The following is an 8,898-nucleotide window of genomic DNA, read 5'->3' as shown; positions in this document are numbered from 1 at the left end:
GTTATGGTCAGGGTTGAAAAAGATCATGGTTGAAAAGGTATTTTTAAAGACAACATTAGTATCAGGCATTGTTATTTTTTTTAATCATAGGAATTATCATAGTCAGTTTAGCTATGGGACTCATAAAATACTTCTTTAAGTTCAACTAAAATAACTTGTGAATATTTATCAATAAATAGAAATTTCGAGTAGGGAAGGACTACGGGTATTATATGATCAGTATCCTTGGGAAATAACTTCAATAAAGTCAGAAGCTAGTTAGCAGCATTACTTTAAAGACAGTCCAGGGGGAAAGGAGAAGTAGATGGGGTAAAAGGGGTCAAGTATGTGGTGACATAACTATGGGAGGTGAACACACGGTGTAAATATATGTATGCCTTACTGTTAAAATGTACAGCTGAAACTTACTTTGTCACCATAAAATATAAATAAATAAATACATACATACATACATACATACATACATACATACGTACATACATACATAAATATAAAGACTGTCCAGATTTTTCCAGTTTAAAGCAGTGGTTATTCTACCACTGCATAATACTTAAAATAAATAGTATGGCTTCCTTATCTTTGATTCTTACACTCATATTAAAATTTCTTTATGTTTGCTCAGTTTATTGATTTAAAATATTTTTTTCTGTTTCTTGTTATACTTAAATATTTATTTGGTTATTAAAGTTTTGACATTATTTTCAAGGCCAAGTTACTTTGTCAATTCATCTTTTTAAATTGCCATGTATAAAAGTCTCTGCTTCATAACTACGTTTTTGTTTTATCTTAGAAGCGTCAGTTTCTTTGTTCTCTTTTATTTCTGTTATTTTGTATTAAAATCTTTCAGATACGGACTATATGTGTTTGGTTTTTTGTTTTGTTTTGTTTCAAGAATGGATCAAACCAAATTGTCATTGCTCCCAGATGATCGATTATATACATAGAGAATCTTAAATCAAATTTTTCAGATTAATAAAATAGTTGAATTAAGTTATTGGATACATGATTTTTTAAAATTGTCTTTTTACAGGTTAAAAACATTATGGGGAAAAGATTATATTTACTAAAGCAAAAACAGCACCAACAGTTTTTTCAGAGGACTCCCACATAGCACAGTTTTCATGGTCATTGTTGCAAAGGTCTGAGTTCCCACCTGGAATGCGATGAACAGATGCAAGGATGGGTCCAGGGCTGGCAATGCGAACGTGCCTAACTATAACAGGGTAAGTGTCTTTTCAGACCTCAACTTCAGTGATCTCCTCGGAAGGCTGGTGAATGGTGAGTTGTTCATTTTCATTGCTGACTAGAATTCTGTTACATGAATATCTAACAGTTTGTCCATTCTTCTGTTGATACGTAGATAACTGAACTATTTTGTTCATGGTTTTTGCTTTTTTGTTGTTGTTTCGAGGTAATATTTAGGAGTTGAATTATTGGGTCACAGATAGATATATCAAGAATTTGAAGCTATGATCCAGAATGCATGGCCTAGGATGAATGATTTGTTTCTTGGTCTCTGTGGCTCCATCTCCTCAATTGGAGTTATGAAATCGTGGATCATACATCTTAAAATGTTCAGAGATTAATTTATAATTAATAATTAATTGGGGATAATGCTACATTTGTGTATCTGAATAGCTGGAAATTTCCACTTATCTCCCTTAAAGACTCTAAAATTGAGCCGATATTTACAGCCAGCTTTTAAATATTGCAGTGCCAGGGAGGGACTAAATTGTATTATTACACGGGAGACATATCTGGGCTGGTATATAAATTGTGATAATCCCAGTCTTTCAAGGGGAATAGATAGATCTATTTTTTAATCAGTTGAGACAGCTGCCTACACAGCTGCATCCTGGCTATTCGTCTTTGCCCAGTCACATGGCCCAGGACATCTGTCTGTGCTACTTCCCACGCCTAAGAAAACTAATGAGGTCGTCAGACAAGCATTCTAGCCAAATCTGGAGAGGATCAGCTAACACTGGGGTAACTGTTGGTCTGCTTTTTTATTACATTGTAGGCGCATGTTTTGTAAAATATCTCATTAGTTTCAGAGTGGCAATTCCAAGCACTATGACACAGAACACATTATTTGTTTGGACTGAACACACCATTTGTTTCTCAGTCTCAAATGCTGGCTCCTGCTGCTTAAAAAGGATGTGTTTTTGACAATGATAGAAGTTGACTCTCCCCTTTCTGGAAAGGGCCTTCCTGAGAAAGTATATATTTGCTTTAAGAAGAGACAGTATGTCTCTCAAATTTGCAACCATCAAAAAGGTGGTATGTCCATCACCGCCCTGTATAAAAATCCTGATCCTTGGAAATTAAGAAATGTTTGCTTCCTTTGTTTTCTTCACTTGTCAAATGTCTCCCTTAACCTCACTTCTACTTCTGACCTTTGTCTCTCTGCTCTACCTATCCAAATCTGACTCATTTTTCATACCCAGTCAACATATCATCTCCAGTGTTAAGCCTTATTGACTCCCTAAGTATGTTTATATTCTCTTCTTATGAGTTTCCACTGAGCTTCGTTTTCATCTTTATTGGTATTTATGACCTCCATGTCCACCTTGCTCACTAGTGAAGAAGGCTGAGCTGAGCTAAGGCCTTATTCATCTTTGTGTCTTACCTGTTACAGTGCCAGTGCTTAACAATGTCCTGATACTTGTTGAATTATTTTCTATTTCTGGGTGACTTATTTCTGGATGACTAATCACTAAACAGGTCCTTTGTATCAAAATTATAATTATTGGAATATCCTTGGGCGGACTAACATGCTAAATATTGCTATGTGCAAAATAATTATTTTATTATTGTATGGCTGTCAATTGAATGTAATCTACCCCCATTAACACCAGGAATAAATTGAAGAATCAGGCCAAGAGATGGGCTGAAGAGGTAAAACCCCAAGGAATATGAATGTAGAATGACATACTCCCAGAAACAAATTGTGAACAAAGTAATGCCTCAGGGACAAGATGTTATTGAAAGATTCCTTTAGGTGTGTTTCTATATTCATTTCTGGGTGTATTTGGAAATATTCATTCTGATAGGTCTTTTGGTTTTACGTAAGTTCTCTGGAATGATGGTCTAGAAAACAAGACAGAAATGTGCACTTAATAATTATATAAACAACTGTCATCACTGGAGCAAAATGACATCTCAGTGGGATCAACTATAGAATGACCTCAATGCAGGCTGAAGAAAGTAGAATAGGAGAAGCAAGATATTCTTCCTTATTGGATCCAAAGGATGTTTAGAGGCCTGTATTCCAAGTAGAGGGGCTGATGGTCCAACATATCGCCATCGGTTAAAGATAAGATTCCCTCCACCACCACTAAAAATACATGCATAAAATATCAGAGGGTGTGGTGACCGGCAGGGGCCTAAAGAAAAAGTTCAAGAGGAAGCCTTTGGCAGATACAACTATGCCCAGTGAACTCTGGAACAATATCCATGGATACCCAGTTTTTCTTACACTATCCCTAAGTCTTTAGAAAGCTTTGTCAAAATTTCAGCCTGACATTTGCTGTTCTGGCCAGACTAAAGGGAGGAGTGTGTAGCCATGCTTGGAATGAGGTAGAAAAGGGAGAGCCAAAGCAATGTGGAGCAGAGGGCAAGTGTAGATAGACCAATAAGGAAGGAGAGTTAGATCAGAAACAGGTAACCACCATGAGTCTTTAATTTACCCCATAGGACTCCTACTCATTGCTACCTGGGGATAGAACTACCAGCAATGAATCAGCGCCAGGGACTGAAGGACAGGAACTAGATATTAAAGGGAGGATGATATCCTGAAGCCTGGAAAACTTGGGGAACATTTGGTTTTATCTCCATAACCAGAGGAAATAAACAAAACTCTGGGACCCCAGTCACCCAGTCTTTTTCTATTAAATAGCTAGGCTGTAAGTAGGAAACCTGAGTCTAGTAATGGAGAAACTAATATAATAATATACTTGGCTGACTTGGAGAGGGCAGATGACATCTCAGAGTGGATCAGTATGAGACTGACATTTAAACAGACTTTAGAGAGAAGTAGGAACTTGGGAGTAATTTTCTTTTTGATAAGTCCAGGAAAACACTGATAAGCAGCACCCCTTGCCTACCCCGTGAAGATGTCTTTGCCCTTTTTATCACTAATAGGAAAATACAAAACAAAACTTGAAATATTCTGGCAATATGTAATAAAATCATATTCTTCTCTCCTGTTTTGGATGATCATATATTTTTTATAGTTTGACCTAAAACAGTTGAATTTGCTCAGCTTGGTGGGCAAATCTCTGAGAACAGACTTCCTCCTGGCGGTAATGGTGGTGACAGTAGCTCATGCGTAAACTTTGGTGCGGTATTGTGGAACTTCCAGCTCAGGCCCTGGCTAGGTCTGGTAGGCACAGATGAAAGTGCTCAAATGGGCCAAAGTGAGACACTCCTGGCTCTGCACTTATTAGCAGGATAAAGGTGGAAAATTAGACATAATGGCATTTATGTCATCCAAACTAAATGACATTTAAAAACTCTCCCTATGGATTTTGTTTCCCTTTTTGATAGTTATGGTTTTCAGATGCATCTGTGAACACTTGTGAATATTCAAAGCAGGAGGCTATTGTGTAGTTTGTAAAGGTTTTGTCTCCTAGCAAAGAAAGCCCTGAGTTTTCAGTCAAACTGCCAGGGTTTAAATCTTGGGTTTGAATGTCAGTTCTGCTTAGTAAACATGTTGCTATTAGCAAATTACCATAGTTATGAACCTCAGATTCCACATGTGTAAACTAAAATAATACTATATTTTACGAAACAAACCCTGCTGCTCACATTTTCTTTGATCAAAAACACTTCAAGACCTTAAGGCATCATCCTGCCTGCAGGACAAGGTCTGACTTCCAACACTGAGTCCTGGGAACTCCCTGCTTCTCTCCATACTTATCTAATCCCACCCTTTTCCACCTCTTCCCCTCTCTCCAGCCACCTTCAGTTCTCTGCTTGCCGCAGTCCTGCATTCCTGCTTCCTGCCTCCTCGCTTTCACTGCCATCGTTCTCTGTGACTAAAACAGAGTTTTCTTCCCCTCGCTCTGGCCAACCGCAGAACGCAAGGCTCATTTTGGAGCTTTAAATATTATCTCTTTCATTTAAGCTGTTTACTCATCTTTTTTTTTTTTTTTTTCAAGCTCCGAAATAGAAACAACCACTTTTCCTTTGAATTCTTTTTGACCTAAGAGTTTTTGTGTCCCCAGCATTTAACATGGAACTCAGCATATAAAGATGCTCCGTGCTCTTGTTGAATAGTTGAATCTGTGAACGGAGTCTGAGAAGTCACAAGATCATATATTCATGATGCTGGAACAAGCCATACTGTTCACTGGTTTGAGCACAATCCTTATGCCCCAGCCTTTAACACTCAGTATAGCATGTTCATTGATTAGAAGCTGAGAGAATCAGGAGCTCACAATTTAGTTTTTACCCTTTTCAGAGAACCCCTATCCACTCTTCCCCATTGACGGTAGGATCACACCTTTTCTGAGCTAACTTCACCAACACCTTTTCATACAACCCCAGCATACTGGACTGTACTTTAAGGTACATGGAAATGTTTTCTTTTGTGTGAACACAAAATTACTCTTTCCTCCCAAGATGAAGAGAACAAGCCAGGTCTGAGGTAAACACAACAGTAGTGGGTGAGGTTGAATGCTTCCTGCTTCCTCTACCCATCTCTCTCCTAGAAGGCTTTGGAGGTTTCCACCCCCTGTTTTAGAGCTTAAAAGTTTGGATATCGTTCTTCCAGAAAAGGAAAAAGGGTTGGAGAAGAATAGGTGATAGGTGGAGGGATAAACGTCTCATGAAAACAAAACAGAAATTGTGAGTGCATGTTGTTGTTACCATTTAGAAATGTTCAAATATATATTAATTAAAATTGAAATAATTTTTAAAGAAATTTTTAGTACATTTCTATGGAACTCTAGATTCTAGATATCAAAGCTTAAAATCTAGTTATCTATATAATTCCATTAAACTGAACTCTCTAGCACTTCAGAAATAAACCACAGATAGCGTAAAGGTGTTTGTCACTTGACAAGTCCATTTCTAGCATTTGCAGCAAATCTTTGTTAAGACTAAGGCTATATTTTCTCAATACGAAAAACTCATCAAATTAATTCCCACAGCAGTCACTCAAGATATTTGCCTCATGAATTTAAAAAATCAATTTTTGACGGACATATTTGAACTTCTCAATGAGCCCTTCGTGTATTGTATGAATATAGCTTTAGAAAAAGCTACATGTGTGAGTTAAGGGGAAAATTATTCTTATAGCAATAATTCATCATCTCATGATAACAGTGTTGAGATTCTTGACAAAAGTCTAGCTAAACCAGGGAAATAAATGATGCATGACATGTAGTAAATTCTCCAGAGAGCTGAAGTATTTGGAAATATGACCTTATGTGACCTACATCAAACTGAACATCTTTTGGGGCAAAGCACACCTCTTTGTTTTATTTCTGATACCTAGAAATGGAAAACACAAAACCATCTCTCAAAATCTACAGAGCAGTCACGTGAATAAAACAGGATGTTTCCATCACCAAAGTTTGCTTTCCTATCCAGTATGCTTAGTGAAAATCTTGGCTATATTTTAAATTGTATTTTCTCTTATTTCCATAAGGAGTGACATGCTTCTATTCAGACCTGAGTTTACTTTCACTTGGTGAGAAAGAATAGATTTATGGTTTTGTTTTTATTTTTTTTTTTCTTTCCTTCCTTCCTTCCTTCCTTCCTTCCCTCCTTCCCTCCTTCCTTCCTTCCTTCCTTCCTTCCTTCCTTCCTTCCTTCCTTCCTTCCTTCCTTCCTTCCTTTTTCTAAATGTGGGCTTCATTGGATGTGCACAGCAATTTATTTTGGTCAGCTCCATTTGCCTATCATTCTATTTCCTTGAAAGGGATGATGCTGGGGAATCAAGCAACACATTTCAAGCTATAGTCGGGTTCTGCCATGTGACTTTCAGTGGCCTAACATAGGCTATGTGCATGTTTCAGTTTTAAGTATCTTAAAACTGTTTCAGAAATGGAATGTTAACACAAAAATTCTGTAAGTTTCATTGATACCTACTTACTTACTCACTGATAGTAGAGAACAAAGATTTTTAAAATTTATTTTAATTTTAAAGAGAGAACATTTTCTTTGATTAAATACTAGAATCTAAGTCCACAAACATGTTGTGTTGGCTTTTTACTAGTAAAGCTGTCAGGGGCCCAGTCATCATTTTGAGAGAAAGTAATTTAGAGGTGAAAGGACATTTCTTAATTCTCTGAAGATGCTCCATAAAAAATGAAAATCACTTAAATGACTAATAAAAATATTCACGTCAGGGTCTTAAAAGACCTAAGAAATAGAGCTTGATGAAAGAAACTCTATGCTTGGTGCCACCTCATTCTACTCATCTCAGCGACCACTTGTGATTGGAGCTCTTACCTCTGAATGTCCTCTTGAGTCCCATTTGCCTAGATTTCCGACTCCTGTCTTCTAAACTCTTACACTGAATCTGATTGCCAAAGCTGCTCTGTGCGTTGTATGAGTTGTACTTTTATGAGCAAGGGAAAGAAGTACCAGGCTTGGAATCAGTTCCAAGGCCATCTCTTACAGTTGTATCATATTGAGATGTTCATATATTTTGAGAGTCGAGTCGTGAGATTCAAATGAGCTAATACAGGAGTCCCCAATCCCCTGGCCACAGACTGGTACCGGTCCGTGGCCCGTTAGGAACCAGACCACAGAGCAGAAGGTGAGCAGCGGGTTAGCAAGTGAAGCCTCATCTGTATTTGCCAGTGCTCCCCAGCACTAGCATCACTGCCTCAGCTCCACTTCAGATCATCAGGCATAAGATTCTCATAGGAGCATGGTCCCTGGTGCCAAAAAGGTTGGGGACTACTGAAATGCATGTAAAAGTGTAGCTTACAAAAAGGTTGAAAACAGTTAAATATTAATATTTTGGATTGCTTTACCCTGTCTATAGCGAGTGAAGTTCAATAAGGTAACATAGGAAAGAAATATAGTCAGTGATTTCTGCAAAGTGGTATATGCTTTTTCAAGTAACATTCAACCTAAAAGTTCTTTCAATGCCAAAAGTCAAAGTTTTATTTCAGACAGTGTTTCTTAAAATATATTCTACAGTCTGGTAGCACTTAGGATGGGTAGGTCAACAATTTTTGCAACAATCTTTGATGTCATAAGAAAAACTATTTCCATCAGCAGGGGTCACTTTTTACAAAGGACATTTAAAACTATATAACTACATAAAAATGTACCACGGGGTTAGAATAAACATGAATTGTTCCGTGACTCTGACCTTTGAGTTAATGGTGTTAACGACCCCTAGCCTTTCCCCAAGACAAATGTTAAGCAGAAATTTATTATGAATATTCAAGTATGGAAAATCTAATTGCACTTTTCCTCTAGTTTTCATGACTCTTTTCAGTTGTCAAACTTGTCATCTTTTCACTTCCTCTGTTGACTTGGCTTTTGTGGGAGAGATTTGCGTCTCTGCCTCAGAACAGGTGAAACAATGTGCAGGTAGGTGGCCCTCGCTCAGGATGGCCCATCTCTCGGACTTTGGTGGTGCCACGCTCCGTCTGCCTCTTGGCCTACCTGAGTGATAGGAAATGGCTGGGCAGCCTATCACTGGCAGTGTTACTCTGTCATTTTCTCTCAAATAAACCTAAGAATGTTTAATTTCTGAGCTAAATACTATAAGAATGAGGCTCTGCTGCATCAGACAACAAAAGCCTGGTTTTGTGCCAAAGTGGCAGGGAGTGGCCATTTCACGGTCAGGTTACTCCAGTTGTCTTAACCATTGACTTGTTGCCAACTTACAAAGATAAGATAAATTGCTAGAAGGCTGACTTGCAGATA

Source organism: Pteropus vampyrus, unplaced genomic scaffold (assembly GCF_000151845.1).
Source record: "Pteropus vampyrus isolate Shadow unplaced genomic scaffold, Pvam_2.0 Scaffold3, whole genome shotgun sequence".
NCBI lineage: Eukaryota > Metazoa > Chordata > Mammalia > Chiroptera > Pteropodidae > Pteropus > Pteropus vampyrus.
The sequence above is the reverse complement of the archived record's forward strand: the minus strand, read 5'-3'. Positions refer to the sequence as shown.